The sequence below is a fragment of the Gorilla gorilla genome, chromosome 12 (assembly GCF_029281585.2).
Source record: "Gorilla gorilla gorilla isolate KB3781 chromosome 12, NHGRI_mGorGor1-v2.1_pri, whole genome shotgun sequence".
NCBI lineage: Eukaryota > Metazoa > Chordata > Mammalia > Primates > Hominidae > Gorilla > Gorilla gorilla.
Window position 1 is genome coordinate 108,177,115 of NC_073236.2, and position 14,063 is coordinate 108,191,177.

Sequence of the window (14,063 nt, forward strand, 5' to 3'; positions counted from 1 at the left end):
ACTTTTTTATTATACTTTAAGTTTTAGGGTACATGTGCACAACGTGCAGGCTTGTTACATATGTATACATGTGCCATGTTGGTGTGCTGCACGCATTAACTCATCATTTACATTAGGTATATCTCCTAATGCTATCCCTCCCCCCTCCCCCCACCCCACAACAGGCCCCGGTGTGTGATGTTCCCCTTCCTGTGTCCAAGTGTTCTCATTGTTCAGTTCCCACCTATGAGTGAGAACATGTGGTGTTTGGTTTTTTGTCCTTGCGATAGTTTGCTGAGAATGATGGTTTTCAGCTTCATCCATGTCCCTACAAAGGACATGAACTCATCATTTTTTATGGCTGCATAGTATATGCAGCCGTGGTGTATATGTGCCACATTTTCTTAATCCAGTCTGTCATTGTTGGACATTTGGGTTGGTTATTTTTTGATCTTTTTGACAAAAGCCATTTTAACTGGGATGAGGTGATATCTCATTGTGGTTTTGATTTGTATTTCTCTGATGATTAATGATGCTGAACATTTTTTCATACATCTGTTTGCCATTTGTATGTGTTTTTTGAGAAATGCCTATCAGATCTTTTGCCCATTTAAAAACTGAATTATTAGATTTTTTTTTCCTGTGGATTTGTTTGAGCTCCTTATATATTCTGGTTAATAATCCCTTGTCAGTTGAATAGTTTGCAAGTATTTTGTCTTATTCTGTATGCTGTGGTATAATACTTTTGGTATTATTTCTTCTGTAAATGTTTGGTGGAATTCAGCAGTAAAGGCACCAGATTTTAAGCTTTTTTTTTGCTGGGAAGCTTTTTATTACTGCTTCCCCCTTGTTACTCGTCTATTCAGGTTTGCATTTCTTCATGGTTCAATCTTGGTATGTTGTGTGTGTCTAGGAATTTATTCATTTCTTTTAAGTTTCTAATTTATTGGCATATGGTTTCTCATAATAGTCTCTAAAGAACCTTTAAATTTCTGTGGTATCAGTTGTAATTTCTCCTTTTTTGTCTCTGATTTTATTTATTTGAGTCTTCTTTCTTAGTCTGGCTAGTTGTTTTTCAATTTTGTTCATGTTTTAAAAAGCCAGTGTTATGATTCATTGATTCTTTGTATTTTTTTAAGTCTTAATTGCATTTATTTCTGTTCTGATCTTTATTCTTTCCTTTCTTCTACTAATTTTTGGTTTGGTTTGCTTTTGGTTTTTTAGATCTTTAAGATGGATTGTTGGGTTGTTTAAGTCTTTTTACTTTTTTTGATATTGGCTTTAATTGCTCTATCTTCCCTTTTAGTATTGCTTTTGCTGTATCCCATAGGTTTTGGTATATTGTGTTTCCATTTTCATTTGTTTCAAGAAATTTTTAAATTTTCTTCTTAATTTCTTCATTGACCCAATGATCATTCAGAAGCATATTGTTTAATTTTCCTGTATTCGTATTATTTCCAAAATTCCTCGCATTATTGAGTTCTAATTTTATTCCATTGTGGTCAGAGAAGATGCTTGAAATGATTACAATTTTTGAAGAAATTTTTTGAGACTTGTTTTGTGATCTAGCATTGAGAATGTTCCATGTGCCGAGGAGAAGAATGTGTATTGTGCAGCTGTTGGAAAAAAATGTTCTATAATATAAATGCCTATTAGGTCCATTTAGTCTGTAGTGCAGATTAGGTCTGATGTTTCTTTGCTCATTTTCTGTCCAGATGATCTGTCCAACACTGAAAGTGGGATGTTGAAGCCCCCAACTCTTATTGTATTTGGACCTATCTCTTTAACTCTAGTAAAATTTGCTTTAGACATATGGGTGCTTCAGTGTTGTGTGCATAAATATTTACAATTGTTATATTTTCTTGCTGAATTGGCCCCTTTTGTTATTATATAATGACTTTCTTTTTATAGCTTTTGTCCTAAAATCTATTTTTATCTGATATAAATATAGCTAGTCTTGCTTGTTTTGGGTTTCTTTTTGCATGGAATATTTTTTTCCATCCCTTCATTTTCAGTCTGTTTGTGTCTTCATAGGTGAAGTTGGTCCCTTGTAGGCAGCATATAGTTGGATCTTGTATCTATAAATATATATATTTGGATCTTGCATATTATATATATATATATATATAATATATATATATATATATATATATTTTTTTTTTTTTTTGTAAAGGCAGTGTCTTACTATGTTGCCCAGGTTTAAAACTCCTGGTCTCAAGTGGTTCTTTCACCTTGGCCTCCCAAAGTGCTGGGACTACAGGTGTGCACCACTGTGTCAGGTCTTGTGTTTTTTTGTTAAATTCATTCAGCCACTCTATGTCTTGATTGGATAATTTGGTCCATTTATGTTCAATATTATTGTTAGGTAAAGACATACTACTGCTGTTTTGTTACTTGTTTCTTGGTTGTAGTATTAGTCATTTCTTCCCTTCTTCTTGTCTTCCTTGGTGTATGAGTAATTTTTCTCTGGTAGTATGTTTTAATTTCTGGCTTTTTATGTTTCTATGATAGGTTTTTGCTTTGTGATTACCATGAGGCTTGCAAATAATACCTTTTAATCAATTATTGTAAACTGATGATAGCTTTAACTCTGATCACAATTAAAAGAAAAAAGAGCAATCAAAGAGAAAATAAAAAACTCTGCATTTAATCTGTATCCCTCCTGTGTTTTGACTTTTTGTAGTCTCAGTTTATATTTTTTATATTGTCTATTTCTTAACAAATTGTTGTAGTTATTGTTTTTGATAGGTTTGTCTTTTAGTCTTCATACTAAAGATATGAGTGGTTTATACACTGCAATTACAGTGTTGGAGTATTCTCTATTTGTCTTTGTACTTACTTTTACAGTGAGTTTTATACCTTCAGATGATTTATTGCTGCTTGTTAGCATTCTTTTCTTTCAGATTGAAGAACTCACTTTAGCATTTCTTGTAAAACAGGTCTAAAGTTGGTTTAAATCCCTCAGCTTCTATTTGTCTGGGAAAGTTATTATTTCCCCTTCATGTTTAAAAGATAACTTTGCTAGATATAATATTCTAGGTCAAGGGATTTTTTTTCTTCATCACTTTGAGCATGTTATTCCATTCCCTTCTGGCCTGTAAGGTTTCCTCTGAGAAGTCTGCTGCCAGACATATTGGAGCTCCTTTATATGTTATTTGCTTTTTCTCTTGCTGCTTTTAGGATGCCCCCTTTGTCCTTGATCTTTGAGAGTTTGATTATGGTATATCTTGATGTAGTCCTAAGTGGGTTGAAATTTCTTGGTGTTCTTTGACCTTCTTGTATCTGGATATTCATATCTTATTGTTTCTTTAAATAAACTTTCTACTCAGATCTCTTTCTCTAGACCAAAAACTTTTGATTTGCCCTTTTGAGGCTATTTTCTAGATTTTGTAGGCTTACTTAATTTTTTAAATTCTTTTTTCTCCTATGACTGTATTTTCATATAGTCTGTCTTTGAGCTCACTCATCCTTTCTTCTGCTTGATCAGTTCTTCTGTTGAGACTCTGATGCATTTTTCAGTTGGTCAGTTGAATTTTTTGGCTCCAGAATTTCTGTTTGATTTTTAAAAATTATTTCAATCTCTATGACAAATTTATCTGATAGAATTCTGATGAATACCTCCTTTGTGTTACCTTAAAGTTCATTGAACTTCCTCAAGATAGCTCTTTTGAATTCCCTGACTGAAAGGTATGTTTGTCACTCCAGGATTGGTCACTGGTGCCTTATTTAGTCTGTTTGATAAGGTCACGTTTCCCTAAATTTTTTTGATGTTTGTTGATGTCTGAGCATTGAAGTTAGGTATTTATCCCAGTCTTTGCAGTCTGGCCTTGTTTGTACCTGTCCTTGAGAGGGATTTCCCAGAATTCAATGGGGATTGAGTGTTGTTACCAAAGCCTGTGGTCATTGAAGCTGTTTTAGCACTAGAGGGCACCCTAAACTGAGGAACACTGTGATTTTTGCAGACTCCTAGATACACAGCCTTGGTGTACTTGGTGGATTTGGGGAAGATAAGGGAGACTTCCCCAGGTTCCAGGTGAAGTCTGTTGCTCTTTTCCTTCACTTTCCTTCAAGGAGAAGGAGTTGGTGATATGGTTTGGCCCTGTGTTCCCACCGAAATCTCATCTTGAATTGTAGCTCCCATAATTCTCTCATGTTGTGGGAGGGACCCAGTGGGAGATAATTGAATCATGGTGGCAGTTTCCCCCATACTGATCTCATGGTAGTGAATAAATCTCATGTGATCTGATGGTTTTATAAGGGGAAACCCCTTTTCCTTGGCTCTCATTCTCTTCTCTTGTCCGCCGCCACGTGAGAAATGCCTTTAGCCTTCTGCCACGGTTGCGAGGTCTCCCCAGCCAAGTGGAACTGTGAGTCCATTAAACCTCTTTCTTTTGTGAATAGCCCCGTCCTTGGGTATGTCTTTATTAGCAGTGTGAAAATGGACGAATACAGTCAGTCTCTGCACTGAACTGGAGTTGGGGAGGGGTGACGTGGGCACTCCCATGGCCACCACAGCTGGCACTGATTGGGTCACCTGAAACTTACGACCTTCCAGATGAACACAGTACTGGGACTTGCCCTAAACCCACAGCCACTACTTCCTGCCTGCCTGCTGCTGCTGTTTATTCAAGACCAAAGAAGGGCACTTTAGGTAAAAGGGCATAGTTGGTGAATCCTGCTGGGATTGGGTCCATCCCACCAGGTCAGTAGATTGGTCTAGAAACACCACCCAGGAACAAAGGCTTGGAACTGGGAGCTTTAGGAATCTGCCTGGTGCTTTATTTTACTAGGCTGAGCTGATCCTCAGGTTGCAAAACAAAGTCCTCTGTACTATTTCCTCTCCTTCTCCCAAGTGGAAGGAATCTCTCCCTGCACTGCACTGCACTGCCTGGAGTTAGGGAGAAGTGATGCAGGCACTCCTGTGGTCACTGCAGATGGTGTTGCATGGGGTTGCACCCCAAGTCCACTGCCTCTGTGACCAGTGCAGCACCAGGGCTTGCCCAAGGACTATGATCTTAATCGCTGTGGCCTGACTGCCATTCACATTTATTTGGGTCCCCAGGCCACTTTAGTCAGCTGGTGCTGAAGCTGGCCAGGATTAGAGTTCCTTCTGCTGGGGTGGAAAATTCCCCTCTGGCCCAGGGCTTGTCTAAATGCTCCCTCTGTGGGCACTGGCAGAACTCTGCCTGGTATTGTGTTCCACTGTGATAGGGTGGCACTGAGTTCCAGTGAAGAATCCCACACATAATTTGCTCTCCCTTCCCCAGGTGCTCAGGTTCTTCCTTTGTGCTGTGTTGCCTGGGGTTGGGGGAGGGGTGGGGTAGGCACTGTAAGACTGTCCTTCCTACCCTCTTCAATGCCTCTTTCTTTGTTACTATGTTAAAACCAGATACAGTATCTTTGTTATTATGTTAAAACCAGATCATAGTATCACTCATCTGAACTTTGGGTTCGTATGAAGGTGCTTTCTTGCAAGGATAGTTGCTCAGTCTGTTGTTCCTCAGGAGGGAATGGGCAATTGCTGGAGGGTTCTATTTGACTATCTTGCTCTGCCTCCTCAAGGACTACGTTTTGAATAGCAAGACTGAGTTCATTGTAGATTCTGGATATTGGGGGAGGGATAGCATTGGGAGATATACCTAATGCTAGATGACGAGTTAGTGGGTGCAGCGCACCAGCATGGCACGTGTATACATATGTAACTAACCTGCACAATGTGCACATGTACCCTAAAACTTAAAGTATCATAATAAAAAAAAAAGACTGAGAACAAGTACCAAAGTCTGGGGGAAAAAAAAGAGGGGGTGAGAGAGAAATCCTAGTATGGTTATGGTTACATAGGAAATGATGGCAAATGCCAGGAGTGGGAGAATTGGAAAAAGCTGTATCTGCTGTTTTCCTCTGTTTTATGTGCAGGAAACTTAGCTTAATGTAGAATCACCTGCCATACATAGGCAGTTACAGATTCCTGGGTTCCACCCTTGACTTACTAAATCAGAATCCCCAGGGAGGGTTTTGGGAGTTCACATTTTAAAAAAGCACCCCAAGTGATCTGTGTCATTAGATAAGTTTGGGAAACATTGACAAGAGTGTTGAGGAGAAAGTCAATTAAAAACTAAGCTAGTTTAAGATTAAATTTTAGAATAGATCACTGAAAACTATGTGTGATATAAGGAAATTTTCTCAGTCACCTGTAATTGTTTTCCTTATTGCTTGAAGAAATTTTCCATTTTATTGAATGCATTTTAGTGTTTTAAATACAAAACTTACATTATGTTTTATAGATTTAAGTTCAGGAAACTAGGAAAACAGTGGAGGCGAGAGAAAGTGGTAACAAAAAATTGAATGAAGGTCCTTAAAAAAATGTGAGCTACTGAAAAATTTGAGTCTATGGAAAGAAAAGTGGCATTAGCAAATGAAACATTAAATGCTTACTACATGTACTAGAAAATCATTGAAACCCTGGTGAGCTCTGGATTTTAATGGTGTTCATTGAAAATCAGTGTTAAGCTTTAATAGATTACCACAAAAATGTCTCTTGGTGTGCTTTGCAAAGCTGAAAATATCGATTAATGTGGTGACCAATTTCATCATATTAGGGGCCACAGAGATGTTTTAAATGTGGTTCTGAGAACATATAATTGACTACACCAATTTAAAGCTTGTATACATGTGGTGGTAAATACATCGATATTGTTATGCAGTCATCACCACCATCTATCACCAGAACTCTTTTCATCTTGCAAAACTGAAAGCATTTCCATTAAACACTAACTCCCCATTCCATTCTCCCCTTAACCCCTGGCAATCACTATTCTACTTTTTGTCTGTATGGTTTTGACTACTATAAGTACCTCATATAAGTGGAATCATACCATAAGTCTTTTTGTATCATCTTCCACTTTTAAAACAGGGAAAATTAGTCTTTTGCCCTAGTGTCTCTTTCTTGTGCCTTCTCCATCTTTCTGATTATATACATTTGGTGTCATGCCCTCATATACCCTTTGTCTTACCACTCTTTTGTCTTTTCCCACATGAAAAACTTTTCAAAATGTTGATCAGAAAGACAGACTAAACACATATTTGTTCTCATTGAACTGTCAGGGATTGCAGATCTTTCATGGGTGTTTTCTTAGTGGGGTGTTTTTAACAAAAGCAAATGATTAGCAGAGAAATAAATCTCAAACATCAGTGAATAAATGCAAGATATTTATAGTCGGTAGAAAAGTATGGGTGGGGTAAAAATTCCAAAGCCCAGGCCACAGATGAGACCAATTAAATCAGAATCTTGAGAGTGGGCTCTAGGCCTAAGTATTTATTTATTTATTTTTTACAGCTTCCATAGTGACTCTAATGTGTGACCACACTTGAGAATCATTGTGTAAAGTAGATGCAAAGACAGCAGCTCTGAGCCATGCTTGGACATTAGAATCAACTGGGAGCTGAAAAAAAAAATTGCCCAGTGCCCGAGCCCTGTCTCAGGCCAATTAAATCAGAATATTTGGGAATAGAGGCTGGGCAATGATGTCTGTTTAAAAAGCCCCCAAGTGATTCTAATATATAGCCAGGATTGAGAAGCACTGAACTAAAACATAAAAAAGCAGGCCCCCAAATTGAGTTTCTGAATAATTTTTTTCAACCTTCAAACAAAAATAATCTTTATGCTTCATACATACTTTCTGCTTATGAAAAATGGAATGCTATTAGAAAACAAAGTGGTGAAAATGGAATGATACTGAATTTTAAAGGAAATATGGACAAGTAGCAGAGGCTGAAGACAGAAATAGTTGACTTTTATGTTAGATTTTTAGTTTTTATTACAAAACTAATTTGCATTTAGTACAAATCCTTTTAAAATAGGAATAAATGAATGATAATAAAAGTGATCAGATATAACCACCCTTAACTTTTTGAGATATATCATTTATCTTTTTTGTATTTTGTATTTCCATATTTAAATGTATTCATACAGTACATAGTGTTAAAAAACATTATTGTGGAGAATTAAAAAAATAATTTCAACTTTTATTTTAGATTCCGGGGGGTACATGTGCTGTTTTTTTACATGGGTATATTGCATGATACTGAGGTTTGGGGTGCGACTGATCCTGTCACCCAGGTAGTGAGCACAGTACACAGTTGTTAGTTTTTCAAACATTGCTCCCCCTACCCCCATAGTATTTCTCATCGTAAATTGTTGCCATCTTTATGTCCATGAGTACCCAGTATTTAGCTTCCACTTAAAAGTCGAAAACATGTGGCATTTGGTTTCATGTTCCTACATTAATTCACTTAGGATAATGGTCTCCAGCTGCATCCATATTGCTGCAAATGACATGATTTCATTATTGTGGAGAATTTTGCACATATATAAAAGCAGACTGATAATATAATGATCTTCCATTACTCAATCACTTCACTTCTGTAATTGTTGACTCATGGTCCATATTCTTTTATCTAAACCCTAATTCACTTCCCCCATCATGAATTATTTTTGAAGCAAATCAAAGGCAGTACAGTATATCATTCGTTCATAAGTAGCTTAGGTTTTTTTCTCAGTTAATATATTGTGAATATTTTTCCATTTCACTAAATATTTTCCTATTCATTTTTAATGTCTGTATAGTATTTCATCATATGAATTTATCATTATTCATTTAAACAATCTCCTACTTTCTTTCTTTCTTTTTTTTTTTTTGAGATGGAGTCTCGCTCTGTCACCCAGGCTGGAGTGCAGTGGCGCGACCTTGGCTCACTGCAAGCTCTGCCTCCCGGGTTCACACCATTCTCCTGCCTCAGCCTCCTGAGTAGCTGGGACTATAGGTGCCCACCACCACACCCGCCTAATTTTTTTTTTTTTGTATTTTAGTAGAGACGAGGTGAAACCATGTTAGCTAGGATGGTCTGGATCTCCTGACCTCGTGATCCGGCCACCTCGGCCCTCCTAAGGTGCTGGGATTACAGGTGTGAGCCACCTCCCCAGCCAACAATTTCCTACTTTCTTTTTCTTCTAACTCTGGAAACTTAAAGTTTGTTTATCATTAATATTCTTTATCATTAACATTCTTTTTCTTTTCTTTTCTTTCTTTTTTTTTTTGTAGTGCCCTAAAGTCGATTTTTTCTTTTATATTGTTAGGCACTTAGCAGCCCTGAGTTCCGTGGAGTGAGCCATTAACATTGCTTCTTTAATTTTACCTAACTTCTCTCACTTTTTCCTTCCTCCAATATCTTTTCCAATACCTTCTTTACCCTTTACCTTTAGCCTCTTTGAGATAGGCACAAGAGTCAAGAAGTCAAGAAATCAGTTGATATTTGTAAGTTGCCCACCCTTGGGGATATAAAATAGGTAAGACATCTGACCTCTAAGAAACTTAAACATTGTAACTGTATTATTTGAAGACATGCTCTAATATCAACAAGTGATCATGATAAATTAGAACTTTTACTCAGGATCAGGATATACGTCATGTAAAGGTCTCATTTGAGTTGTGTTTGTATTAGGATATACTACCAGGAGTAGTAGAATGAGTAGTATTTAGGACATCGATTTTCACTTGCTTCAATAGGTGATGTCTGTGTTCATCTTCAGTGAAAGGACAGGCCAAGGGTTAATCATAACTAAGTAAATGAAATTCTCAGAGGCATGAAGGAAATGTGATTTTTTTGGTATTATTTCCTGGTGGTCCTGCTTTGCCTAGGATAGAATTTAATGAGAGGGTAGTTGACAATGCCAATGAACTTTCTCAAATGTTAGATGTCTTAAATGTGCTCTGAAAGTGGCTGCTTTTTATTCTATTTGGAATCGGCCTAAGCCTTTGGCTGTACACGATAGGCTCTGACTCTGAAACTAACAGAGGACATAACTGTGGCAGTCCCATGCTATCATAAAATATGTTAATCCACTCATAACTTGCCAAACTCAAGCATCTACAGAAAAAGAAAATATAGGATCTAATTGCAAATGAAATGACACAAAATAAGCTGAATCTTTATCCACTTTCCTTTTAAAATTTTAAATACTTTGTAATGATTTTTAAAAATTTTTTGTTTTTTTAATGGGAAATGAATTTTATTATAAGTCAGATCAGTCTCCCCAAGCATTCAGAGGTTTTTTTTTTTTTTAATTTAAGTTCTGGGATACATATGCAGAACGTGCAGGTTTGTTACATAGATATACATATGCCATGGTGGTTTGCTGCACCTTTTAACCCACCATCTATGTTTTAAGCCCCACATGGGTTAGGTATTTGCCCTAATGCTCTCCCTCCCCTTGTTCCCCAACCCCTGACAGGCCCCAGTGTGTGATGTTCCCCTCCCTGTGTTCTCATTGTTCAAATCCCACTTATGAGTGAGAACATGTGGTATTTGGTTTTCTGTTCCTGTGTTAGTTTGCTGAGAATGATGGTTTCCAGCTTCAGTCATGTCCCTGCAAAGGACATGAACTCTTTTTTTATGGCTGCATAGTATTCCATGGTGTACATATGCCACATTTTCTTTCTCCAGTCTATCACTGATGGGCATTTGGGTTGGATCCAAGTCTTTGCTATTGTAAATAGTGCCACAATAAACATACTTGTGCATGTGTCTTTATAGTAGAATGATTTATAGTCCTTTGGGTATATACCCAATAATGGGATTGCTGGGTCAAATGGTATTTCTAGTTCTAGATCCTTGAGGAATCGCCACACAGTTTTCCACAATGGTCGAACTAATTTACATTCCCACCAACAGTGTAAAAGTGTTCCTATTTCTCCACATCCTCTCCAGCATCTGTTGTTTTCTGACTTTTTAATAATTGCCATTGTAACTGGTATGAGATGGTATGTCACTGTGGTTTTGATTTGCATTTCTCTAATGACCAGTTATGATAAACTTTTTTTCATATATTTGTTGGCCACATAAATGTCTTCTTTTGAGAAGTGTCTTTTCATATCCTTTGCCTACTTTTTGATGGGGTTGTTTTTTCTTGTAAATTTGTTTAAGTTCCTTGTAGATTCTGGATATTAGCCCTTTGTCAGATGGATAGATTGCAAAACTTTTCTCCCATTCTGTAGGTTGCCTGTTTACTCTGATGATAGTTTCTTTTGTTGTGGAGAAGCTTTTTGGTTTAATTAGATCCCATTTGTCAATTTTGGCTTTTGTTGCAGTTGCTTTTTGTATTTTAGCCATAAAGTCTTTGCCTATGCCTATGTCCTGAATGGTATTGCCTAGGTTTTCTTCTAGGGTGTTTATTATTTCAGGGTTTACATTTAAGTCTTTAATCCATCTTGAGTTAATTTTTGTATAAGGTGTAAGGAAGGGGTCCAGTTTTTGTTTTCTGCATATGGCTAGCGAAGCTTGTCGAAGAGCAGATGGTTGTAGATGTGTGGTGTTATTTCTGAGGACTCTGTTCTGTTCTGTTGGTCTATGTATCTGTTTTGGTACCAGTACCATGTTGTTTTGGTCACTGTAGCCTTGTAGTATAATTTTAAGTCAGGTAATATGATGCCTCCAGCTTTGTTCTTTTTGCTTAGGATTGTCTTGGCTATACAAGCTCTTTTTTGGTTCCATATGAAATTTAAAGTAGTTTTTCTAATTCTGTGAAGAAAGCCAATGGTAACTTGATGGGAATAGCATTGAATCTATAAATTGCTTTGGGCAGTATGGCCGTTTTCATGATATTGATTCTTCCTATCCATGAGCATGGAATGTTTTTCCATTTGTTTGTGTCATTGCTGATTTCTTTGAACAGTGGTTTGTAGTTCTCTTTATAGAGATCTTTCATCTCCCTAGTTAGCTATATTCCTAGGTATTTTATTCTTTTTGTGACAATTGTGAATGAGAGTTTATTTGTGATTTGGCTCTTGGCTTGAGTGTTGGTGTATAGGAATGCTTGTGATTTCTGCACATTGATTTTGTATCCTGAAACTTTGCATAAGTTGTTTATCAGCTTAAGAAGCTTTTGGGCTGAGATGATGAGGTTTCCTAGATATGGGATTATGTCATCTGCAAACAAAGATAATTTGACTTCCTCTCTTCCTATTTGAATGCCCTTTATTTCTTTCTCTTGCCTTATTTCTCTGGCCAGGACTTCCAATACTATGTTGAATAGGAGTGGTGAGAGAGGGCATCCTTGTCTTGTGCTGCCTTTCAAGGGGAATGCTTCCACCTATTGCCCATTCAGTATAGTGTTGGCTGTGGGTTTGTCATAGATTATTCTTATTATTTTGAGGTATGTTCCTTCAATACCTACTTTATTGAGAGTTTTTAATATGAATCAATGTTGAATTTTATCAAAAGTCTCCTCTGCCTCTATTGTGATAATTATGTGGTTTTCGTCTTTAGCTCAGTTTATGTGATGAATCATATTTATTGATTTGCATGTCGAACCAACCTTGCAACCTAAGGCTGAAGCCTACTTGATTGCTGTGGATTTGTTTTTGGATGTGTTGCTTGATTCAGTGTGCCAATATTTTGTTGACGATTTTTGCATCAATGTTCATCAAGGATACTGGCCTGAAGTTTTTTGTTGTTGTTGTTGTATCTCTGCCAGGTTTTGGTATCAGGATGATGCTGGCCTCATAGAATGAGTTAAGGAGGAGTCCCTTGTCTTCAATCTTTTGAAATAGTTTCAGTAGGAATGGTACCAACTCTTCTCTGTACATCTGGTAGAATTCAGCTGTGGATTGGTCTGGTCCTGGGGCTTTTTTTTTCGTTGGTAAACTGTTTATTACCACCTTAATTTCAGAGCTCATTATTAGTCTGTTCAGGGATTCAATTTCTTTCTGATTCAGTCCTGGGAGGGTATATATATCCAGGAATTTATCCATTTCTTCTAAATTTTCTAGTTTGTATGCATGGAAGTATTTATAATATTCTCTGATAGTTGTTTGCATTTCTGTGGGTTCACTGGTAATATCCCCCTTATTGTTTCTGATTATGTTCATTTGAATCTTCTTTATTTTCTTTTTTATTAGTCTAGCTAGTGCTCTGTTTTGTTATTTTTTTCAAAAAACTACCTTTTGAATTCATTGATTTTTTGAATATATTTTTGTGTCTCTATCTCCTTCAGTTCAGTTCTGGTCTTGGTTATTTCTTGTCTTCTTCTAGCTTTGGAGTTTGTTTGCTCTTGGTTCTCTAGTTCTTTTAGTTGTGATGTTAGGTTGTTAACTTGAGATCTTTCTCACTTTCTGATGTGGGCATTTAGTGTTATAAATTTCCTTCTTAACACTGCCTAAGCTGTGTCCCAGAGATTCTGGTATGTTGTATTTTTGTTCATTAGTTTCAAAGAACTTCTGGATTTCTGCCTTAGTTTCATTATTTACTGAAGAGTCATTCAAAAGCAGGTTATTCAATTTCCATATAATTGTATGGTTTTGAGTGAATTTCTTAGTCTTGATTTCTATTTTTATTTCACTGTCCAAGAGACTGTTATAATTTCAGTTCTTTTGCATTTGCTGAGGAGAGTTTTACTTCAGATAATGTGATCAATTTAGAGTAAGTGCCATGTGATGATGAGAAGAATGTATATCCTGTCGTTTTGAGGTGGAGAGTTCTGTAGATATCTATCTATTTGATTCAGTGCTGAGTTCAGGTCCTGAATATCTTTGTTAATTTTCTGTCTCAATGATCTGTCTAATATTGTCAGTGTGGTGTTAAAGTCCCCCACCATTATTATGTGGAAGTCTAGGTCTCTTTGAAGGTCTCTAAGAACTTGCTTTATGAATCTGGGTGATCCTGCATTGAGTGTATATATATTTAGGATAATTAGATCTTCTTGTTGAATTGAACACTTTACCTTTATTTAATGCCCTTCTTTGTCTTTTTTGATCTTTGTTGGTTTAAAGTCTCTCTTGTCAGAAACTAGGATTGCAACCCCTGCCTTTTTCTGTTTTCTGTTTGCTTGGTAGATTTTTCTTTATCCCTTTATTTTGAGCCTATATGTGTCATTGCATGTGAGAGAGGTCTCTTGAAGATAGCATACCAATGGGTTTTGGTTCTTTATCCAGCTTGCCACTCTGTATTATTTAATTTGACATTTAGCTCATTTACATTTAAGGTTAGTATTGATATGTGTGGATTTGATCCTGTCATCATGATGCTAG